The sequence below is a fragment of the Lissotriton helveticus genome, chromosome 4_1, assembly GCF_964261635.1.
Source record: "Lissotriton helveticus chromosome 4_1, aLisHel1.1, whole genome shotgun sequence".
Classification (NCBI taxonomy): Eukaryota; Metazoa; Chordata; class Amphibia; order Caudata; family Salamandridae; genus Lissotriton; species Lissotriton helveticus.
Genome location: NC_136063.1, coordinates 697,651,171 through 697,676,392, shown reverse-complemented (window position 1 = coordinate 697,676,392; position 25,222 = coordinate 697,651,171).

The window sequence follows — 25,222 nt, the reverse complement described above, 5'->3', positions numbered from 1 at the left end:
CGCAGATCTCATGGACGCTGGAGGGCTGATCTTCGATGCAGGGGCTGCTCGGGGTTGGGGTTTCTCAGTCCCCAAAGCACTTGGTCGAGTTTACCTCGGGAGTCGTGCTGGAAGCGAAGTGCAGGTTCGTTCAAGATGGCCGGTCCCACGTGTATCGTCGCACCCACGGGTCTCAGCTTTGCTGTAGATGCAGGTTGAGGTCGGAGAGGTCTGGGAATCCGGGTCTCGTCGGGCTCTGAAGTCTGGATCCTCGAGGGAAGACGACAAAGTGAAGTCGCTGGACGCTTGATGGTGCCTGCAGTTGCAGGGTGGACACTCCTTGTCCACAAGGAAGATTCTTCAGTCTTCTGTGGAGCAGAACGTCGAAGGCCAGAGTTTCTTCTTCTTGAATAGTTCAGGATAATCTAATTTGGAATGGGACCAGCTCCTACCTTTATTCTCCTAAAGGGGGCTGCACTACTGACTAGGTCCCTCCCCTGGGCGGGACCAGGAAGGGGGGTGGTTACACCCCCTATCCTTTGTCCGGTTTCCCGCCAGAGATGGGGCTGGGATGCCCCAGCAACTGGTTTGAACCGGTGTATGCACAGGGCACCTTGTGTGCCCCAGGCATGTCTCATTCCTTTCAGGCCTCCCTACCTCAATACACAAAATCCTGTCTGGGGTGGTGCTAGCACCTCCCAAGGCAGGAAACCCTTTGTCCAAGCCATCCTCGCTGGAAGGACTCCCAGCAGCAGGAGGTCAGACTTGTGTCTGTGGTGGCAGCAACCATTTTGTGATGCTGAGGCTCGAGTTAACTTTAACCGGGGTTCACAGTTACATACATGTCGTGTCCCTCTAGAAGGGTGGAATGCTACCCCCGTCGCCAGAATTGGCGAGGGGGTAGTATTCCAAATCGTATGACACCTTACTCGACATGTTTTGATAATGTTATACCAGAGTTGGCATTTAACCGCGAGGATTATAATGCACTTAAGAGTATATGGTATAGCGTTATCATGGAACAGCTATTAGGACTTGGTTCTGCAAGCTGCAAACGGGCTCAGCTCATGCCAGAGCACCATCTCACATAATTCCAAGCACTCTGCCTTCAGGATTGTTAAGGCCTGCCATAGGAGTGACTGATAGGAATATATGTGTCCATTTTAGGGTTAGATATAGGTATACTATATCTATAGCAAAGGGTGTTTACACCACCTTGCCCCAGCTGTCGTGCAGCCAGTTGTGTCAGTTTTAGATGGCCAGCCAGGAGTGGCATAATACATGCTTCAGCCCCTGGTAGTCCCTAGGTACACCTATGCCCTGGATACCTAAGGTATACTGTACAGGGACTGATAAGGTGGCCCAGTACCAATTGGTAAATGCACCTAAGGTACATGGTTGTCAATTTAGAGAGAGAACAGCTAGGCTGTTGGTCTGATTAGCAGGCCCACAGCCAGGGAAAGTCGTAAACCAGTGAAGCAAAAAGCAAAAATCTGGGGTGACCATAGGATTGCAGACCCCCCTCTCCTACAACTTTCCTATAGAGGCTTTTAGTCAACCATCTTCATCCTTTGTTCTGCTATTGTATCACTTACATTTTCTTCCGGCAGTCCAGTATGTAGCATACAGCACCAGGTCAGCCCACTTTAGCCAATGGCTATATATAATGTGAGTGTTAGCATTATGCTCTTTCAAAAAAATACCTCAGCACAAAAAACAGTCCCCTTCTGTGCAATGATCTTATATGGCAATGTGTGCTTTTTGTGACCAGGAAATACATTTTTGCTGGAAGTTAATGCTTTTTGGGGACTAATGAGGGCCCAGCAGCTCTCCTACTAATAAAGTTTTAAAAAATAAATGACAAAACAAAACAAACATAGCCAAAAGGTTAAAGGCCAATACCAGACCTATTGGCTTTGACAATGATTGTTTTCAGCAATGTTGTTGAGTACGCATTTGCTCAATGTTAGAGGGGCGATCCCAGGGGAGGACAGACTTGGCACCTGACCACCCTGTGACCCACCTCTCCTAGGAACACAGCCGAGCAATGGCGGAAGACCCTGAGGGGGAGGATCTCGAATCTAGGATCGTACGCGCTGCGCTAGCATCACTAGACAAAGGGACATCACACCGTAGGATTAAGAGAACGTATTCTTTATATCTTCAAGTAAAAATGGATCTTTATGATCCGCAGATTCTTATGTACAAGCGAGCAAGGGCTAAAAGAGTCTCGGTAGGGGTAGGGTAGCGGGACAGTCTCCAGGTTCAAAGTCACTTGCGGGGGCGTATCCGGCGCACAGCTCTCAATCCTCGAGCCGGGGGATACGGGGCAATCTTGGGTCCAGCCGGACCAGGATAGTCTCTGAGCCGCGATCGAATCAGCAGGGCTCGAGCAAGGAGGTAGTAGTTCTTACGGTCTGTAGGGAGCCGCGATCGAATCAGCAGGGCTCAGGAGTCTCACGGTTGCAGGGGAGCCGCGACAGCGTCAGCAGGGCTCAGGTGGTCTCGGGCAGAAGTCCTTCTCTGCTCGGTAGGAGCCGCGACAGCGTCAGCAGGGCTCAGGTGGTTCTTTAGGTTGCAAGGGAGCCGCGACAGCATCAGCAGGTCTCAGGTGGTCATCCCAGAGCAACCCTTGATATAGGACTCCTCGCCTTTGATGTCCGGAGTCCTCGCAGGCAGGGGTCTTAGCACCTGGGAGCCGGTTGTTGGGGGTTCCGTCTCGGTGGCTCCTTTCATCCTTTCAAGTTGGGTCTGGAGGGATCCCAGACACTCAGCAGGCCTGGAGCCAGCCCTCAGGGAGGCCAGATGGGTGATCGAAACTCATCTCTCGAGGGGAGGTGGGAGGTGTGATCGAGCTACTCCTCCCTCTCTCGCTCACGGGGAGCGCTCTACCCCCTGGCCGGGTATGGCGCCAAAGGCCGAGGTCGGGCTGGGGCCGGGGCGGCCATCTTAGGTGCAGGGACATGGGCATCGGCCTCGGGTGCCAGGGAAATGGAGGGAGAGGACGGGGAAGACCAGTGTCGGGGATGTGGGTCGTGGAGGGAATGGTCGGGTGAATCAGGGCCATGGGGAGCTGCACGGGTCAGGAGGGATTACTACGGGTCAAGGAGGACCACGCCACGAGGCCAGGTCCAACACTCAAAGTACAGTAATGTCAGTCTGACAGGGAGAAAAAGCCACTAATCACCTCATCTACACATCTGATCTCTGTTAGTGGCACTGCCTCGTTAATGTTGAAGGGCTGGATCATAATGTATTCTCAAAATTATATCAGTGACTACCTATTCACTTTTTCCACTTTTTTTTGATAATGGCTCCTGGGACTGACTTCATAAAGCCAGTAAAAACAAGTGTTGACAAAGCAGTTTTGGCTTTTGCATAGTGCAAATATTTTCTTTATTTTTACACATAGGAAATGTGTAGCACACAGACATACAAATACACATACGCACACACACAAATATTCATTGGCCTTGGGCAGACTGGCCCCCCCGAAGGGTTTTGGGACCCTAAAGTATTGGTACCCCCCTCCAACTACAAATATCACTGGGCACCAGAAATGGGGTCCCCTTGGCCGAAACCAGCCTAGGGAAGGGGGCCATATACCCCTCCCTATAAAACTTGTGGCTGACCCCGAAGAATAGGGTCCCGGAGTTGAAATTGGCCATGGGAGAGGGGCCAACTGCCTCCCTCCCGATAAAAATTACTCTGGGAGGTGGAGTCCCCAGGCCCAAAATCAGTCAAGAGAGGGGGGCCATGCGGCCCCCACACCTTTAAAAAAAATGGCTCTGGGGGATGGTTTTTCCAGGGCCAGGACTTATAGCCAACCGCGCAGCGCACAGCATCATCAGTGATGTCATAAATGATGTCATGGAACATGGCATGAGTGATGTCATATGTGGGGTTATAACAGTGCATGCCAGGGGCACAAGTTATAGTCATCGCATCTCTGGAAAGTGATCAACATCTCCTTCGAGACAGCAACCTTCCCGGAGAGCTGGAAGCACGCCGAGATCAACGCCTTACTCAATAAACCCATGACGGACCCCAAGGACTTCAAGAACTTCCGTCCTATCTCCCTGCTCCCATTCCCGGCAAAATCCACAGAGGAAATCGTCAACAGACAACTGACCCGCTACCTCGAAGACAACAACATCCTGGACCCATCCCAGTCTGGCTTTCGCAGCAACCACAGCCCCGAAACCGCCCTCATTGCCGCCACCGACGACATCAGGACCCTGATGGACAAAGGAGAAACAGCTGTCCTCATCCTTCTGGACCTATCAGCCGCCTTCGATACGGTCTGCCACCACACCCTAAGAGCACCCCTCCAAGAGAAGGCTCTGGCCTGGACCACATCTTTCCTCTCCGTCAGAAGCCAGAGCATCCGCCTCCTACCCTTCTGCTCCAAGACCACCGAGATTATCTGCAGCGTACCACAAGGATCCTCACTCAGCCCGAAGTTGTTCAATATCTACATGGCACCACTCGCCCACGTTGCCCGACGGCACAGCCTCAACATCATCTCCTATGCCGATGACACCCAGCTGATCATCTCCCTCACCAAAGACCCTCTCACCACCAAAGCCAAACTCCACAGGGGAATGAAGGCCGTCGCTGAATGGATGAAGGACAGCAGGCTGAAGCTTAACTCTGACAAGACGGAGGTCCTCATCCTCGCCTCCACCCCCTCAGCCTGGGACGACTCTTGGTGGCCTACCTCCCTGGGAACAGCTCCAGCACCCACCGACCACGCACGCAACCTAGGGGTCATCCTCGACTCCACCCTCTCCATGACCAAGCAGGTCAACGCCGTCTCCGCATCCTGCTTCAACACCCTCCGAATTCTCCGCAGGATCTTCAAGTGGATCCCCTCCGAAACGAGAAAAACCGCCACCCAAGCCCTCGTCACCAGCAGGCTGGACTACGGAAATGCACTCTATGCAGGAACAACAACCAAGCTCCTGAGACGGCTGCAACACATCCAGAACGCCTCGGCACGACTGATCCTCGACACCCCCCGACGCAGCCACATCACCCCCCACCTGAGAGACCTACACTGGCTCCCCGTCAACAGGAGGATAACATTCAAACTCTTCACCCACGCACACAAAGCCCTATACAACGGCGGACCAGCATACCTCAACAGACGACTCAGCTTCTACACCCCCACCCGCAGTCTCCCCTCAGCCAGCCTTGCCCTCGCTAAGGTCCCCAGTATCCTTAAAATGACTGCCGGCGGCAGATCCTTCTCCCACCTCACCAACAAGACCTGGAACACCATCCCTGGCTCTTCGATCAGTAGCAGCACCCCCTCCCCCCAGCGCCTTGAGACCCTCATGAGTATGTAGTGTGCTTTACAAATTCCCTGATTGATTGATTGATCGCTGCTAACTGTAACTGGTGAGTTTATGAACTTTTTTAGTTCAAAACATTAATGTTGTTACTGAGAAATTCCTCTTACTATAACTTTACTGTAACCATTGCTTTTTTCAGTGAATTTCTAAACTAAAAAAAAACTGATCCTTTTATGACACCGATTTATAACATTTCTTTAACCCTTGTTCTTTTTATTGAAAAAAAGAACAACTTGCGTGCGGGTGCTCGTTATGTGCGAGGGTGGTCTCCCAATTACATTTCAGCTCCACTTCCAATGAAGAAACAGCACTCACGGGAGAGAGAAACAATACTTAATGTCCCAAGTGAAAAAGACGCGTTTCGGCAAAGCCTTTCTCAACATTAAGCTTCGGCACGACATTGAATTCATTTTAAAGAATATCTATTTGGTTTGACGCCATATGACGTAATGAGTCCAAAATAAGAGAGACAATTTATACAATCTGATCATAGAACCATTCATGGTGGCTGCTATATATATATATATATATATATATATATATATATATATATATATATATATATATATATATATATATATATATATATATATATATATATATTTTACCCACTGGCAGTCGTCAGTAGGTAGTTATAGTTAGGACTTAGCTTCCACAGGAAAAGTGTTTTTTACTTGCCTATATCTTTGGCGTGTTTTACAAATCATCAAAAAAAATTCCAAAGAAAGGTACCTCTATGATTCTAGTTTTGCAAGGAAAGGTTTGGGGTGATCCATCAAGCGGGGGCCGAGAAAATGGGGAGTAAAAAAAGTGTATTTCCCATGTTAATTCCCACAGGAGCTTTGAACTGGACTACAGCCTGAATCGCTGGACGAAATTAAACCAAAATTGTCAGAAATGTGGCTTTTGGTTTGCCGATCACACTTGTAGTTATCCAGTAGTTGTTCAGAAATTAAAAGAAATACAAATTTGTATATCTGTGGCTGTGAATAATTAGCATTATTTCTAACAAAAGGAGGGAGGGAGAGAAAACGAGTGGATTCGGTCTCCCCAGATAAAGTACAAAAACAGAGTGGAATCCACTGGGGCAGTTTGACATGGTCCCTATAATGATGGGGAGCACTCAGTGTTGTTTAAATACCCCTCACACACCAACAGGCCCCTTGGTGTCATGCTTCATCATTGGGGTCTTCGCATCCCTCTACGGGATGCGGCGTGCTGCGACGGACGACTACGTGGGAGCACTTTTGGTGGACTATGTCTGGTGTGTGTGTGGGGTAAAGGACATATGTGAGTGGTGAGTTTAAAGTGAGTGAGGGTTAAAAAATACCTGGCTCGTGGGGTAAGAGAAAAAACTTTATTCAGCCCCCGGCTGGTATTATTAAAAGGAGTGCAGAGAGAGGTTCGTGAATGTATGATTAGGTACACCAACCTCGTTTGTGCGTCGTCTACATGGACATGTTTCGGAGGGCGAAGCCTCCTTCTTCAGGACGGGGTTTGGCACATATACCCACCTTACTCACATGTATAAATATGTAAAAGTGTATTATACAAAAAATTTGAACTATAGGTGTAATGTACCTAGTAGCTGAGTTTCTGTAGTCTTTCTGCCCAATTGGCAAGTGAAGAAGACCTGGAGGGAGAAAATACAGATTAGTTCCTCCTCGTTATGGATGTCTTCCAAATAGGGGTGACCTAATGAAAAAGTGCATGGTTGCTAATTATCATGAACACATTATGTGATTTGTCATGCAACCTGTAAAAAAAGGGGGGACATAGACTAGACATAGACACACATAGAACACATAGTGCACACATGATTGTGTGTAGTTCAGCCCTACTGCTGGTATCATAAGAGAAAAAGTCTTACTTAGTACACAAGAGTCGAATGCCTCTTGAGCTTTTTGCGTATTAAGGGGGTGGTTCCATCGACCACAGTGGATTGACCTATAATCATGAGAGAGGGTGTTGTTTAGGACCCATGCTTTGCCTGAAATCGATCAAATGATCCTTACCAACTCGGGTGTTACCCCAACCTACTTCACGGTAATCTGGACGAATTCTGACCTCCACCCTCCAACGCTGCTCCGATGATACTGCTAGCGTGAATGGCTTGGTCTTTTGTACTTCCCGTAATTGGTTAATTACCGATACGTGGTCAATTGGTTAAGCCCATGTTAGGATTTTCCGGTTTCGAAATGCCCTGGTTCTGCGCGCATGTTGAGACATTGTCTTTTTGCGCGTGCGCCCCGCGAGTCCGCAGAGTTGCTCTGAGCGCGGTCAGGACTGGGCGTGGTGATGAGACGCTTGTCCCTGGCGCATGTGTGCTTTAACCACGCGGTCGATTTTAGAGCCAAGGCACCTCTTTAAAGGTGTGTTAACCCGATCGGGTTTCACGGTTGGAGACAGTTTTACTCAAGTAAAATAACAGATAGAATCTGACTATTAAACCGAGCGGGGATCCGGGCTGAAACAGGGTCTTATGTCCCGTGATTGCCTGAATAAAACACAATGAATTCATTCCTTAAGTAATCTAGAAACCAAAATTGGGTGGAATTGAGTTGATTTGCCAGAAGGGTAGAACAAGCGATATGTTTGCCATAGGTCATATCCCACTGCGTGAAGCTTGTAGCTAGTTAAGGTATAGAGCAGATGTAGATTCATTGTGGGGCTTGTTGTTTACACTCTGGGTCCTACCGGATTTGGCCCCATGGAATGTCATCATTAAGGCCCACAATGTGGGTACCAAGACGGAAAACCCATCTCTGTTCCTTTTCAAAGAGTCCAGTTTCGGAGGGTAACTGTTCAATGATCGTCCATTGCAGATCATTCACGCAATGTTGCTCCGTTAAGAAGTGGGTGGCCATTTTTGTGGTAGATTTTTTACAGCGAACATTGCTCTTGTGTTCACTCATCCTGGTTTTAATAGGCCTAGTTGTCATCCCCACATACTCAAGGCCACAGGGGCATGTAATTAAATAGACGACATTTTTGCTATTACAGTTCGTGAATGCTCGTTGTTCCCATTTACTCCCATTTCTGAATGTGAGGTTCAGACTCTTCTTGGTTAAGTGACAACTGGCACAATTACCACAGGGGTAGTGTCCTTGCAGTCCCTGGAGTCTTGTTTGTTGCATTTCTACTGATTTAGGTCTGGTATGGACCAACACATCCTTCAGATTTTTTCCCCTCTTATGGGCAAAAAGAGGCTTCTCCAGATTCAGTGTTCCACTTGTTAAGATCCTCCAGTGTTTATTCACCATTTTCGCCACCTGATCAGAATGTGAGTTGTATGTTGTAACACAGACCAATCTGTCTTGGTTGTTCTCAGTGGGTATTTTTTCTTCAAGAAGTGCGTCGTGGTGGATGTTCCTCGCCCTCTTCATTGCGGTGTTGATCACTCTCTCAGGGTAATGCCTCTCTTTCAATTTATCCTTCAGGTCCAGAGCCTGGGCTTTGTATTTGTTGATGTCACTGCAGTTGCGTCGTAGACGGAGAAACTGGCCATACGGTAGATTCGTCCTTAAGTGGCGGGGATGAAAGCTGTCAAACCGTAAAAGACAGTTTCTGGCCGTCGGTTTGACGACATTCCATGAGGCCAAATCCGGTAGGACCCAGAGTGTAATCAACAAGCCCCACAATGAATCTACATCTGCTCTATACCTTAACTAGCTACAAGCTTCACGCAGTGGGATATGACCTATGGCAAACATATCGCTTGTTCTACCCTTCTGGCAAATCAACTCAATTCCACCCAATTTTGGTTTCTAGATTACTTAAGGAATTAATTCACTGTGTTTTATTCAGGCAATCACGGGACATAAGACCCTGTTTCAGCCCGGATCCCCGCTCGGTTTAATAGTCAGATTCTATCTGTTATTTTACTTGAGTAAAACTGTCTCCAACCGTGAAACCCGATCGGGTTAACACACCTTTAAAGAGGTGCCTTGACTCTAAAATCGACCGCGTGGTTAAACCACGCATGCGCCAGGGACAAGCGTCTCATCACCACGCCCAGTCCTGACCGCGCTCAGAGCAACTCTGCGGACTCGCGGGGCGCCCGCGCAAAAAGACAATGTCTCAACATGCGCGCAGAACCGGGGCATTTCGAAACCGGAAAATCCTAACATGGGCTTAACCAATTGACCACGCATCGGTAATTAACCAATTACTGGAAGTACAAAAGACCAAGCCATTCACGCTAGCAGTATCATCGGAGCAGCGTTGGAGGGTGGAGGTCAGAATACGTCCAGATTACCGTGAGTCAGGTTGGGGTAACACCCGAGTTGGTAAGGATCATTTGATCGATTTCAGGCAAAGCATGGGTCCTAAACAACACCCTCTCTCATGATTACAGGTCAATCCACTGTGCTCGATGGAACCACCCCCTTAATACGTAAAAAGCTCATGAGGCATTCGACTCTTGTGTACTAAGTAAGACTTTTTCTCTTATGATACCAGCAGTAGGGCTGAACTATACACAATCATGTGTGCACTATGTGTTCTATGTGTGTCTATGTCTAGTCTATGTCCCCCCTTTTTTTACAGGTTGCATGACAAATCACATAATGTGTTCATGATAATTAGCAACCATGCACTTTTTCATTAGGTCACCCCTATTTGGAAGACATCCATAACGAGGAGGAACTAATCTGTATTTTCTCCCTCCAGGTCTTCTTCACTTGCCAATTGGGCAGAAAGACTACAGAAACTCAGCTACTAGGTACATTACACCTATAGTTCACATTTTTTGTATAATACACTTTTACATATTTATACATGTGAGTAAGGTGGGTATATGTGCAAAACCCCGTCCTGAAGAAGGAGGCTTCGCCCTCCGAAACATGTCCATGTAGACGACGCAAAAACGAGGTTGGTGTACCTAATCATACACTCACGAACCTCTCTCTGCACTCCTTTTAATAATACCAACCGGGGGCTGAATAAAGTTTTTTCTCTTACCCCACGAGCCAGGTATTTTTTAACCCTCACTCACTTTAAACTCACCACTCACATATGTCCTTTACCCCACACACACACCACACATAGTCCACCAAAAGTGCTCCCACGTAGTCGTCGGTCGCAGCACGCCGCATCCCGTAGAGGGATGCGAAGACCCCGATGATGAAGCATGACACCAAGGGGCCTGTTGGTGTGTGAGGGGTATTTAAACAACACTGAGTGCTCCCCATCATTATAGGGACCATCTCAAACTGCCCCAGTGGATTCCACTCTGTTTTTGTACTTTATCTGTGAATAATTAGCGACAATTAGGCTATGAATCACGAATGGGCGTCCCAACAGGAATGCCGTGATTGGCTGGCTGTAACCTGAGCAGAGAGTTACGGCCGCCACTGTAATTCATCAGAATAGTCCCCGGAGCTCAAACAAAATGGCAAAAAGTTACATAAAGTGTCAGGTTGGATGTGCCCTGACCCCATGAGAGGAATATAGGGGTCTTTGAGGAACCCCTGATGTGTAAAATATGCCAAAAACAGGTTTCTTTCCACTAGCATTTATTTGTGAATTAGTCCCAACCGTCAGTGTGGTCCCCTGTGTAACATCTCAATGAATTTGCAAATATCTGAGATTTTTTTTTTAATAAAAATACGTTCACTGACTCATTCACTTATAGATGCACTTGGAGACTCATACAGACAGTAACAGGCTGACTCAGCGATACATGCACCCATACTCAGACACTTACACACCCACTCATAGTACCAGTCTGAGACCCACATACCCACTCAGAGACTCAAGCACCCACTCACAGTCCCACTCAAAGATACAAACACTCACTCACAGACCCATTCAGACTCTAATGTACCCACTCGCAGTTCCACTCAGAAATCCACACACCAACTCACAAGCCCACTCAGACACTCATGCACCCTCTCACACACTCATGCACCCACTCATGCCTATTCAGACACTCATGCACCCACTCACAGACTCTCACACCCACTCATGGTCCCACTTAAAAACTCATGCACCCACTCACAGACCCACTCAGAGACTCATGCACCCACTCACAGATCCACTCAGGCACTCACTCACATATCCACTCACAGACTCATGCACCCACTCACAGACCCACTCAGAGACTAATGTACCCACTCGCACACCCATGCACCCACTCACAGACCCATTAAGGAACTTACACACTCACTCACAGACCCACTCAGGTACCCACTTACAGATCCAATCACAGACTCACGCACCCCCTCAGAGACCCACTTAGAGACTCATGCACCCACTCACAGACCCATTTAGACACTCATGCACCCACTCAGGCACTCATTCTCCCACTCACAGATCCTTTCACAGACTCATGTGCCCACTCAAAGCTCCACTTAAGCACTTATGCACCCACTCACAGATCAACTCAGACTCATGCACCCACTCAAAAACCCACTCAGATACTCTTGCACCCACTGACACACCCACTCAGGCACTCATGCACCCACTCAAGACTCACTTGGAGACTCATGCACCCACTCACAGACCCCCTCAGGCTCATGTCCCACACACAGACTCACTCAGAAACTCATGCACCCACTCACAGACCCACTCACTCACTGAAATAATCTATTGAAGTGTAATCTGAACTTGGATGACTGTGATGAGTGATTTATTTATTGAAGTATCCTTGTAAGAACAGAGTGCATGATTCTCCCTTTTAAATACCCTAAGTATGCAAATGCCCAAAATCCATTCCACCACTAAAACACACACACTCACAGACCCATACAGTCACTCACACACCCACCTACAGACCCATAGCAGCACTCTCTCAACCACTCACAGATATACACTGACTCTGACATAACCACTCACAGATCCACATAGCCACTCACAGACCCATAGTACCTCTCACAGACTCACATACCCACTCAGACACTCATGCACCCACTCACACACCTGGTGAGACACTTATGCAGCCACTCTAAGACCCACACAAACACCCACTCACAAACCAATTGAGACACTCATTCACTGGCTGACACACCACACAGACTCTCGTGCACTCACTCGCACACTCACTCTCAAAGGTTACAGGGACGGTATAATTTGGAAATAGAATTTAAAAACCTTGGAAATTCACTGGAAAAAAACCCAAAGGTTACAGGGACGTTATAGTTAGGCTCAGATTTCACTCTTAGAAAAGCATAATAATATAGCAGTTATAGTTACCTGAGCTAACTATAATGTATGTCCCCACAATGCACTGCTTATGAACTCACCCAGATCTCTGTACTGGGGTGAATGTATGACATTGTTCTGCATTCTGTCCATCAACTGTTGTTTTTGCATTTATGACCTCACATATTACATCACTTATGACATGGTCAGTGGCATCACTGATGACATTACTGGTGACATCATACACAGAACCACGCACACATGGACTTAACCCCTATACAGCCTCTCATATGCCCACTTATATATACACACAACCACTCACATACCCATACAAGTACTCACACAACCACTCACTCACCCATAGAACCACTCACACAAACACTCACTCAACAGCCAATCACACAACCACCCACTCACCTAAACAGCTCCTCATACGTCACTCACCCACACAGCCACTCATATAGCCACACACTCATCCATATAGTAACTGACAAACCCACTTATTCACCCATACAGCCACTCACATACCCATTTGCTCTCTCAGATAGCCTCTTACTACAGCACTCACCCACACAAGCACTCACACACTCACTCACACAACCACTTACATACCCATTCAAAAATCCATACATGCACTCCTATATCCACTCACTCACCCATACACACAGAGAAACACTCTCAAAACACCGCAACTGACATACAAGCTCACTTAACCAAACACCCGCTTAAACAACCACTCACTCACTAATACAGCCACTTACATGCCCACTCACTCACTCATACAGCCATTCAGACACCCACCCGCTCAGACACCCACCCATGCATCCTCTCACTCACCCATACAGTCACTGACATGCCCATTCACTCACCAATACAGCCACTCAGATAGCCAATCACTCACCCATAGAGACACTGACACACCCACTTACTTACCCAGATAGCTACTCACACACCCACTCACTCGCCCATACAGCCACTTATACACACACTCACCCACACACCACTCATGCATTCACTCACACAACCACTCACTTACCCATACAGCTATTCATACAACTAGTCACTCACACATAAAGCCACTCATACAGCCACTCACTCACCCACACAGCTACTCACACACCCACTTATACACCCACTCAGACACCCATTTTCACTCAGATACATACAGTCACACAACCCCTCACAAAAAATATGCTAGTAGTAGTATCACACATTAGTAGTGCACCTAGCATAACTAATTTAACATTTGTAGTAGCTTAGTATATATGTTTAACAATCATAAACTCCTAGAAAAGACTTACACTCACTAGATGATGTCATCAGTGATGTCATTTGAGATGTCATCAGTGATGTCACTATCCATGTCATGAGTGATGTAATATGTAAGGTCATAAGCAGTGCATTGCGGGGGAATAAGTTATAGTTAGGTCAGGTAACTATTACTGCTGAATTTCTATGGGTTGTATGAGTGAAATCGTAGCCTAATTATAACGTCCCTGTAACATATATAATCATCATGTAAACTTACCTTTCCTGTAATTATGCTGCCTGAAAAAAAAATATTTACTCACCAAGCCCAGCAACCTCGGCACCCATCAAGTCGAACAGATCCTGCTCCCTTCCAAGGATATCTGCCCAGTGGTCACAAGACCTCTGCGACTCCCTCACCTCGTTCTTACACCGCAAGATCACCGACATCCACAACGGCTTCGGCGCCACACCCACGCACCCAACTGTCGAACCAACGCCCCCCACCGCCACCCTTCGCACCTGGACCACGGTGACCACCGAAGACACAGCCCGCATGATGAACACCATCCACTCCGGATCACCGACCGACCCCTGCCCACACCACGTCTTCAACAAGGCCGACTCCACCATCGCACCCCAACTCCGGAACATCATCAACGCCTCCTTCAACACCGCCACCTTCCCGGAGAGCTGGAAGCACGCCGAGATCAGCGCCCTCCTGAAGAAACCTACAGCGGACCCCACCGATCTCAAAAACTTCCGCCCCATCTCGCTCCTCCTTTTTCCTGCTAAAGTCATCTAGAAGATCGTCAACAGACAGCTGACCGCCTTCCTCGAGACGAACGGATCCCTCGACCCCTCGCAGTCCGGCTTCAGAGCCAACCACAGCACCGAGACCGCCCTCATCGCAGCCACCGACGACATCCGGACCCTGCTCGACAAGGGAGAAACAGTGGCCCTCATCCTCCTGGACCTCTCCGCTGCATTCGACACGGTCTGCCGCCGCACTCTAGTCCAGCGCCTCAGCAACATCGGTATCCAAGAGAAGGCACTGGAGTGGATCATCTCGTTCCTCGCCGGAAGAACACAAAGAGTCCGCCTCCCCCCGTTTCGCTCCGAGGCCACCGAAGTCATCTGCGGCCTCCCGCAAGGATCTTCACTCAGCCCACCCTCTTCAACATCTACATGAAACCTCTCGCAGCCATCGCACGCCAGCACAACCTCAACATCATCTCTTACGCCGACGACACCCAGCTGATCCTCTCCCTCACCAGAGACCCCAACACCGCCAGAACCTGCCTACACGAAGGGATGAAAGACGTCGCCGAGTGGATGAAGGACAGCCGCCTGAAACTGAACTCGGACAAGACGGAAGTCCTCATCCTGGGATCTTCGCCCTCCGCCTGGGATGACTCCTGGTGGCCCCCAGCCCTGGGCACCGCACCCAAGCCAACCGACCACGCACGCAACCTGGGCTTCATCCTGGACCCCTCCCTCTCGATGACCAGACAAGTCAACGCCGTCTCCTCATCATGCTTCAACGCCCTGCGTATGTTTCGCAAGATCTTCCGCTGGATCCCGACCGAGACCAGGAAGTCTGTCACCCAGGCACTCGTCACCAGCCGACTGGACTACGGAAACGCCCTCTACGCCGGAACCACAGCCAAGCTACAGAAAAGACTCCAGCGCATCCAGAACGCCTCCGCCCGACTCATCCTGGATGTCCCCCGACGCAGCCACATCTCCAGCCACCTGAGGAACCTGCACTGGCTCCCCGTCGACAAGAGGATCACGTTCCGGCTCCTCACCCACGCACACAAGTCTCTCCACGACCTGGGCCCCAAGTACCTCAACGACCGCCTGACCTTCTACACGCCCACCCGCCAGCTACGGTCCACCAGCCTCGCCCTCGCAGCCGTACCACGCATCCGAAGAGCCACTGCCGGAGGAAGATCCTTCTCTTACCTGGCTGCCAAGACTTGGAACTCCCTCCCCATCCACCTTCGGCTGACCCAGGACCATCTCGCCTTCAGGAAACAACTCAAGACCTGGCTGTTCGAGCAGTAGCATACCCCTCCCCCCAAGCGCCTTGAGACCCTCCCGGGTGAGTAGTGCGCTATACAAATGGCATGATTGATTGATTGATTGATTGGTGTGTGAGTTGCTGCTGGGTGTGAGCAATGTCAGTGCTGTGATGCATACATCACCGCTCTCGCACCCAGAGCACCTGGCTGTCAGGCAGCACATACCCCTTTCTGGGTCTACCACCTGCTGCCAGCATGCAGGGGAGGTGTTGCTGCACCAAGAAAATTGGTGCGACCACTTTTGCCTCTCTGAAGATAGGGCAGGGCTGCACCCCTGCCCGCCTGCGTTGCTCCAAGAGGGTGTGGGTGACGCTGCCTGTTTCTGCTGCAATGATGGTGAGGGAGGATTGGAGAGGACTGGGGAGAGAAGTCAGACAGGAAGGAGTCGGACTGGGAGGGGAAGAAAACAGGAGGACAGGTCAAGAAAGTAAAAGTAAAAATAAATCACAAAAAGTCACAAAACAAAGACCAAAACTAAAAATAAACATGGAGAAAGTGAGAAAGTAACAAAAAGAAGTAAACAAAAGTTGGGATTGGGAACTGGGAGATCAGATAGGATGAATTGGGTTGGAGTCAGTGGAGCAGGAAGCCAGCAGGGAAAGAGAAACAGTAGCAGGCAAAATAAAATGTCAGCACCCTTGCACACCGCGTGGTGCCGTTTGCTCTGACTTTTCAGCACGGAATGCGCTAATGCCGCGGAAACAGAAGTTGAATGGCAGACCAAGCATTTTTTACACCCATTGGCATCGTTCTGCGGACTCTCACTGAGTTTTTTTGTAACTCTGGGGAATTTCACAGAGTGAAACTCTGCAAGTTCCACCCAGGCCTGTTTTTGAGTTAATGCATGGGCTTCAGGTAGTGCAATTTCAGGAAACGTAAATGCACAGACCACCACTTGCATTTGTGCTCCACACTGAACGGTATAATGATATGGGCTATGTCTTTACAACAACACCTAGTGAGAAAGAGTACAGTATTAATATCCACAATACCCTGCAGACATATGCCTGCTTATAATACATCTGCAAAATAAGCACATCCCGTTGAGTATAACTTCAAACACTATTGTACTATTTCTTTACATAAAATAAATCATCATCAGCATGCGTTTTCTCTAAAACTCCAGGATTATCCACAGAATACTTTAACTTTAGACCCACTTAAATTGCCTTGGGCCATTTATTGAACGGTCTTCAGTGGGACATCTTCCTCAGCATGGTCAAAAAGTGTTTTGATAACATTTCAATGTCGCAATAAAAAAGATCCATTACAATATATCTTAGGTAACATGCAATTCAATCTCAATTATATATGCCAGCAGGGGGGCTTCTATTCATTAACCCGCTTTCTGTCAGTTTTCATTGCATTTAGAGCCAATGTAAATAGTTCCATCGAAGTATTCCGTCTGAGGGAAAATTGTGTTTGTGTAAGTGTCCACTGCTAGTTTGGCATGCTGCTTTGTTTGGACTCTCAATTTGTTGATTTGTTTCAATGTTGCCGAAGTCTCTCTTTTATATTAGAGTTCCAAGGTGGTGTGATCTGAAGCGTTGGACTTGATGGATGGGGTTCATATTGTCTCCTTTGCCCACCTTAACTCGTGACAAAGATGGTGTTTTAAGGTGTCTTTATTCGCTTCTTTTAGTTGGTTTTAGTTTAGTTTTAATGTTTTTTTTATACAAGGATGGCTCCCAGAGATTGACCTCGAAGCGAATTTGGGTTGGCTAATAGATTTAGGTAGTTAGACGATGATGCCACATAGTTGCATCTGTACCTTGTTGAGCCAATTGTCAAATGTGAGGGGGGAAGAAAATAAGCCCACTGGTTAATGACGGCAACAAATGTGCATGCAATACATTTTGTAACAGGTTAACTGTCAGGCCTTTCAGATGTGTACTATTTTAGATCGTGCAAATCTTAGACCCGCCTCTCTCTTTTTCAGCTCAAACATATGGGGTTTCTGTTGGCCTGTGGGTTCAAATTCCACTTCCTAAATATTTGTTTGATTTGGTGATGGAAATCAGGTCCTCCCCCCGCGGCCATTTTCCTCCCAGAATTTGATGCCCGATATCATTGATATAACACCCAAATCTGCTGTGATTTATCAGCATACAAGCCACAAAGTTGAATAGATATAGGCACAACGTTGAATTTCAAAGGGAGAGTCACTGCCTTAAACTCTTTCAGAATACAACCATATGCTTCCACTTGTCTGAAGTACCGAAAATTCTCCACCACCTCCCAATTATAGTTATAGTAAACCCAAATACCAATAATCAGTCGGTTGGCAGTGTAGAAGGTCCAAGCATTTATTATGACAAACAAAACTCTGCCAGAGGAGCTCCTTGCGACCTCACCCCACGAGGTCCGCCAAGAAGACTGCTGGCACCCTGTCAGTACATCACATATATATAGTTGCATTGGCTTCAGCATAACCCAACATGGAAAAGTACAAATTGGTACAGGCTGGCACACAGAAAAAGGAAAGCCCATATATGGCACACAATGCGCTCCTGGTTTCGCTCATCCTAGATTTAGCACGGTCGAACGGGTGACTCCCTTCTGCCGTCTCCGAGACAGCCCGTCCCGCACCCCTCCCGGAATGTGCTTATCAGTCTTCTCTTCTGCTACCTACGACCTTGACAGGCCTAACGAGCTGAAACAGCGGTTATTGCAACAGTTGGGTTATTTCTCAGAGGGAAGATTCTGGTGTAAGCAAAGAATGGGGCCTAGTTAATGCAATGCTTTCAGCAAGGCCACAATATGGCGTTCGAGCGTGAATTGGTGCAAGGCTATTATAATGAATCCTAGAGTGTTAATGTGTATGTAGATACAACTAAAGTATTTAGTGACATCATGCTAACCATAACATATCGATTATATGTATTGCGTATTGGAAAATCAATTCCGGTTCCTCAAACCCTCTTTTTAGCGTGGTGTAGCTAAATACAAAGTCGAGCAGTTAATCTTCAAATATCTCTTCATTAATGGTCATTAGTTCATGTATCCCCTGTTGCATCATTTGGTGTTTAGTAGGGACAGTGGTAGGAACGCAAAGCGTAGTGATTCGGGTAGCGCAGTAAGAGCAACAGGCCAGACCACATTGTATCAGGACACAGCAGGTAAAGATGATACCGGCAGCCCCGCCCAGAATCAATAATAATTTCCATCCCCAGGTAGACAGGAGTCCCCAGAACCAACCCGACAATGACCAGGACCCATTTGCAGTGTGCATTTCAGAAGCAATGCGATGCAGTTTCTGGATGGCCAGATGAACAGAAGGGGCGGAGTCAGGGATATATACGCAACAAGAGCTGCTGATCACGCGGCATGCTCCACCCCAGCCAAGATAACGTCTAAAACCATACGGTTCTGGAGCGCCACGAGTCTTGTCGCCTGAAGCTCCACCGTGAGGTTGGCTAGGATATCAGTCGTTATGTTAATGACATTTTCCACTATTCTAGACAATCTCCTTATTTCCCTACTATTGAATATAGGACCCCAGAACGGTGCTAAACCCTTGCTAAAATCTGTGAATTGCTGCAGAGAGGTGTCTGTTTGATCAACTTCGGTCATATCAAGTTGCCTGCGCTGTCTATTGGGTAATGCAGTGGGAGCTGTGCTTACAGGGAGTGACCGGGCAGGGTGTAGCTGGTGTGTCTTGTGATAGTCAGATGGTGCTATGTATACCGGTGGGTAGAGGAAGGACAAGTAGCAACGTCCCGCCCAATTGCGCGGCAACCAGGTATATGCATGCTCTCCACAAACAAAGTACACATTGGGTGGAGTTATCAATGGAGGGCTGATGCGTTTCCTCAGACGATAGGTATAATTGCAGACACTATCTCCCATCTGTATCCGGCCCACCCCTTGCACACAGAATTCCGAGGAGACATTCAAAATAGGAATGGGTACAGTACGGTCTCTTGTGACATTGCGTTCAATAAAAAGTTGAAAATATTGCGAAGCATTGAAATCTCTAAAATCATACAGTTCATTCTGCAACCAAGTCTTGTTCATAGCTACCAAGTACAGCTGTATACATGCCTGCGAGTCTATTGCTCCCCGTCCCCCATTTCCCGTTTTATTGAAACCATAGTGTGCACCAATATAGTCTAAAATTATATTATGCTCATTAATATCGAAATCCCTACGATGTTCACCCCAATGTCGGTATATGGCTGAAAACAGTTTGTACCAAGTCTCGTAGCTGCCCAGATAAGACAAGGGTAGTGAGAGAAACAGATCATGATTGTGCACTGCAGATGGTAGGAGCCCACAAACCCAGCAATCAGTAGTGTTAGTGACACTGTGCGTTTGATGAAGCATTTCAACAAATACATTTTTAGCCTATTTCTGGCGATGTCGTTCTTTGTGGGGTGCCAAAGTAAACAGCAAATGCTCAGAGGGTGCAGCAGTGGACGGTAAGAATTTTTGCAAAGGATATTCATGCTCTAAATATATGAATAAGCCCATGAACACCGCTACAATAACAGCTATAACCACTACAAATGCTACTTTGGCCTTTGTGGTCCATGTGGAAAACATTGGCTCATAAAAGGGTACGTGTCGTGGGGCAATTGGGAATTCTTCTTCTAAAACAATACGACCAAAAGGGTACATTCCTAGCTAAAAGTCCAAACGTAGGCCTAGCAGTCCGTCCTGCCAGAGGGTTCTTCTTCCCTGTGTCCGTCAGAGTCTCACAGGCAGACTCTCCTATCGCTCCTTCCAAACAAAATCAACAAGCAGAGGTCCAAATTTGTCTTTGTTGTACAACCTGGCCCCTTATTCTGAGTGGAGTCTTCTTTCTGAACAGAGCACAATTATCAAAGTTCCAGCTCTCAACGAGTTCAGTCCAGTGTCTTGCTCAGCCCCTCAGACCGAAAACTAGCAAACCCTGTCTTATGCAATTCAGTCTTTCCCTATCTCCTGAGGATGGGGTCTGAGGTGCCGTGTTTTGGTTTTCTTGGCCGCAGGTTGTATCGCACATTACCCGGCACTTCCTGATCGGGAAAGAGTATGCCAGGTACTTTTCGCACATGAGAACTTTCACTTGCAGGGGTACTGGAAGCAGGATTCAAAGCGTTTGCATATTTAGTAGGGACCAAGTCATCTGGTCTCGCCTCTCCCTCCTCTAGCCTTGGTTCAATCTCACAGGCGTCAGGAAAAGGGAACAAGTGCAGCGGCTCTCTCTGTTTCCTGTGTTAGAATTCCCCCTGGGCGTTGCTGATCACAAGGAAGTGGAAGAGGCAGCCTTTTCAGATGGGAGACGTGGATCCAGTGTTTTCTCCCGTCTACTTTAACCGCCGTCCGCGTAGCCAGGAGAATCTGTCGTGGCTCGGACCACCTTGGAGCCAGACTGGTATCACGTTCAAATTTCTTCACCAATACCCACTGACCGGGTTGCAGCCGATGACCGGGGCCCTCTGGCAGCGGCTGCAGTACAGAAGTTACCTGCTGATGAACAGAACGAAGGTCTTTAGTCAAAGCATAGAGGTAGTCATTCAACATAGGATATTCAATATCCGCAAAAGATCGTGGTCTGGGTACCCCCCATACATTAGCAGGCCTACCAAATATTATCTCATATGGGGAGAGACCAGAACGAGAGTGTGGGGTAACACGTAATGACATGAGGGCTAAAGGCAGGGTATCAGGCCACTTTAACCCAGTGCTTTCCTGTATCTTGGCCATTTTGAGCTTAAGGATGCCGTTGTATTTTTCCACGAGCCCTGCTGATTGCGGGTGTCGGGCAGCGTGGAACTTTTGCTTAATGTGTAGACCTTCGCAAATATGCTTGACAAGGGCCCCATGGAAGTGCCCCCCATTGTCCGACCAGATCAAACGGGGCAATCCAAAGCGAGGCACAAACTCTTTTAAGAGGGCCTTTGCTGTGGCCATTGCAGTATTTTCCTTTGTGGGGTAGGCTTCAACCCATTTGCTAAAAGCACAAACCACCACTAGGACGTATTTCAAGTTATTGACGCGCTCCATAAGAATGTAATCCATTTGGAGCACTTCAAAAGGCAACGTGGGAGGTGCAAAATTCCCGCTCAAGACACTTTCCCCTTTCCCTGGATTGTGTTGCAAACAGACCATACAGTATTGGACCAACCGGACAGCCGTCCTTTGGATATTAGGATTGTTCCAAACTGGGTCCAGGAGCCCGCAGATACCTTTCGCTCCTGTGTGTGCCGGTCCGTGTGCCATAGTCACAACAGCCTGTACCAATGCATTCGGCAATAGCCATCTCTGTTTTTCTGTCAAATCAATCCAGCAATTATTTTCATCCAACCTTCCTACCTCCTTTTCCCATCTCTCTAATTCTGCGGGGGTAGCTTCCTTCTGCAACACTCTCACACTTCCCATAGTGTTATCAAACAGTTCAGAGTCCTCCACCCACCTTGCAGAGGCATTTACAAACATAGCTGACATCGGGGTTTGTGCTGTCTCTTTTGCCACCTGATCTGCGAATGCATTTCCTTCTCCTACTTCATTCACTATTGCTTTGTGTGCACTGCACTTGATGATGGCTACCTTTTTGGGCAAGGTGAGGGCATGTAACAGTCGCACAACCAAGGGACCATTCTGAATTTTCTGGCCATGGGAAGTAAGGAAACCCCGCTCCCTCCACAGCCGCCCAAAGCTATGGGCCACGCCAAAGGCGTATTGGCTGTCCGTGTAAATGTTGACTTCAAGTCCCTCACTCAACTCACAGGCTCGCAACAAGGCCATAAGTTCAGCAGCTTGGGCTGACCGGTGAGGTACTCGGAATGTCTCAACGACTGTTTTCAAAGTCGTAATTGCATATGCAGCTGTTGTTGTCCCATCTGCTAGTTTAAAACAAGACCCATCCACAAATAACTCCCCCTGAGGGTCATCCAAAGGGATGTCAGTAAGGTCAACTCTGCCCTTAGTTTCTTCTTCGGTGCGATAAATGCAGTCATGGAGATCTGTATCATGTTCACTCGTAGGGAGTGGTAGCAATGTGGCAGGGTTCAATGTTGCACATCGAGTAATCGTAATGTGTGGTGCAAACAATGTCAGTTCATATCCAGTGAGACGTGCACTTGTAAGGTGTTGCGTTTTTGTTTTATTTAGTAATGTGTCCACTGCGTGTGGCACCATTACAGTCAAATTAGAATTCAAAACGAGCCCTTCCGAATGCCGGATTGCCATCGCAACAGCTGCTGTGGCCCTTAGACAGCTAGGAAGTGCTCTTGCAACATTATCCAATGTGGCTGACAAATAGGCGCACGGTCTTTGCTTACCACCAAAGTCCTGCGTTAACACTGAAAGTGAGCAACCGTCGACCTCGTGTACATATAGTACAAAAGGTTTACGATAGTCAGGAGTGCCCAAGACAGGAGCAGAACACAAAGCAGTTTTTAAAGAGTCAAAAGAGTGCTGACATTCATCCGTCCAGGGTAGGGGTTCATGCACATCTTTAGTCGTCAGATGCAACAGAGGCTTAGCAAGAAGGGAAAAGTTAGGTATCCATTGGCGACAGTAAGAGGTCATGCCAAGAAAAGCACGTACTGCACGCTGCGTGCAAGGTACAGACATGTTAGAAATGGTAGTAATACGTTCAGGTGTTAGTCGTCTACCCTCCTTCGATAGTAGATGACCAAGGTAGGTCACCTCCTGTCGACAGTATTGGAATTTCGATAATGATACCTTATTTCCTTTAGCGGCCAGATGGTGCAACAATTTAACCGTGTCAGAGGCAATGAGCAAGTCATCCACATATTGCAACAGGACATTGCCATCCGGCAGATCCAGGTCGTCCAGCAAAGCCTTAAGGGCTTGGCTATATATACTCGGACTCTCAGTATAACCTTGAGGTGCGCGACAGAAGCGGAAGCTTCGGCCAGATAACGAGAATCTGAAAATCTACCTGCTATCAGGATGGATGGGAATACTGAAGAAAGCATTTTTCAGGTCAATGACCGAAAAATATTGGGCAGTTGGCGGGATCATTGTGAGAATCGTGGTGATGTCGGTCACCACTGGGTATTGTGGTACCACTATTTTGTTAACAGCTCTCAAATCAATCACAAAACGGTAAGCAGCACTTTGTTCATCAACATCGGAGTTCTTTTTCAAAATCGGGAGAATCGGGCTATTGCAAATATTAGCAGTCGTCTCTTCCACTACTCCTTTATTGACCAGGTCCTGAATAATGCGCAGCAAAGCCTGTTCTCCTGCTGGCGCTATTTTATACTGGGGAATGCGCGGTAATTTTGCGCCTTGTTTCAACGTAATGTGAACCGGAGGAATATCCAGTTTACCCACAGCCGCGTCCCCCGTTGCCCAAAGTGTGGCGGGAATGCCATCGAATTCAGACGGAAGACGTTCACCTTTTGTGAAACATTGTTTCACGGGATCAGCAAAGGGTCGGATCGTTAAATAGACCCCATCTGCGGAGCAATGAATCGTTGCATTTAATTTCTTCAGCATATCCAATCCCAACAAATTTTCCCCACAATGCGAAGTCAGTAGTAGAGGAGTGTCAATGGTGGCAGGACCGATCGTGAAAGGGAGAGGTCTAGAGATGGCACTGACAACTGGGACTCCCGAGAATCCCACTGAAACATTATTTTGCCCGGACAGAGCCGCCCCTGGGACCAATGATCGAGCAACGGAACTATTCATTGCTCCTGTGCCAATTAGGAAATCCTCAGAAGTCCCCAACACTTCCCCTTTTACATAAGGTCCCCTTTGATTGACCGGGATCGACACTTGGCCCCCACTCTGTCCTTGGCTGTCCTATGCTGTCACGTATGCATCTTGATCCTCATATTCATAACCCTTGCGATAGTACTGTCTGCCTTGGGGACCGTCAAAATGGTTCTTTTCCGACTTGCCTGGTCTCTCTTCTTTGCGCAGATCACTTCGGTCGGGGCCGTCTCGCCCTCGAACCGCTCCGTTCTGGGCAAGCAAAAACGGACACTGTGCTTTCCAGTGTCCCTCCTCCCTACAATAAGAACACTGGTTCAGACCTATTGTCGGGGCTCCTCCCGCACCCCTTCCTGTGCCCGCCCCTCTGGGCATAGTTCCTCGGCCTCCTCTCCCCCCTCCTTGTCCCCGAACTACTTGCTGCAACAATACTCGAGTTTTAAGATCTTTGGTCTTCTTTTCCACCTTATCTTTATTTTCGTTCTCTCTATGTTCATAGTACTGGGCCATGCTTAGAATTACAGACGGGGTAGAGGTTGTACATGTACTTTCCGCCGCCTCTAATCGTGCAGAAATCTCCGGAGCCAAGTTCGTAACGAATCTGTTAACGAACAACCTGGTTCCGCCTTCAGTCGCCAAATCTTGCCCACTAAAATCAATGAAAACTTCCTCAAATCTTGTGAAGAAGTCGGACACACTCTCATCCTTTTTCTGCCGACAGGCAGACAATTT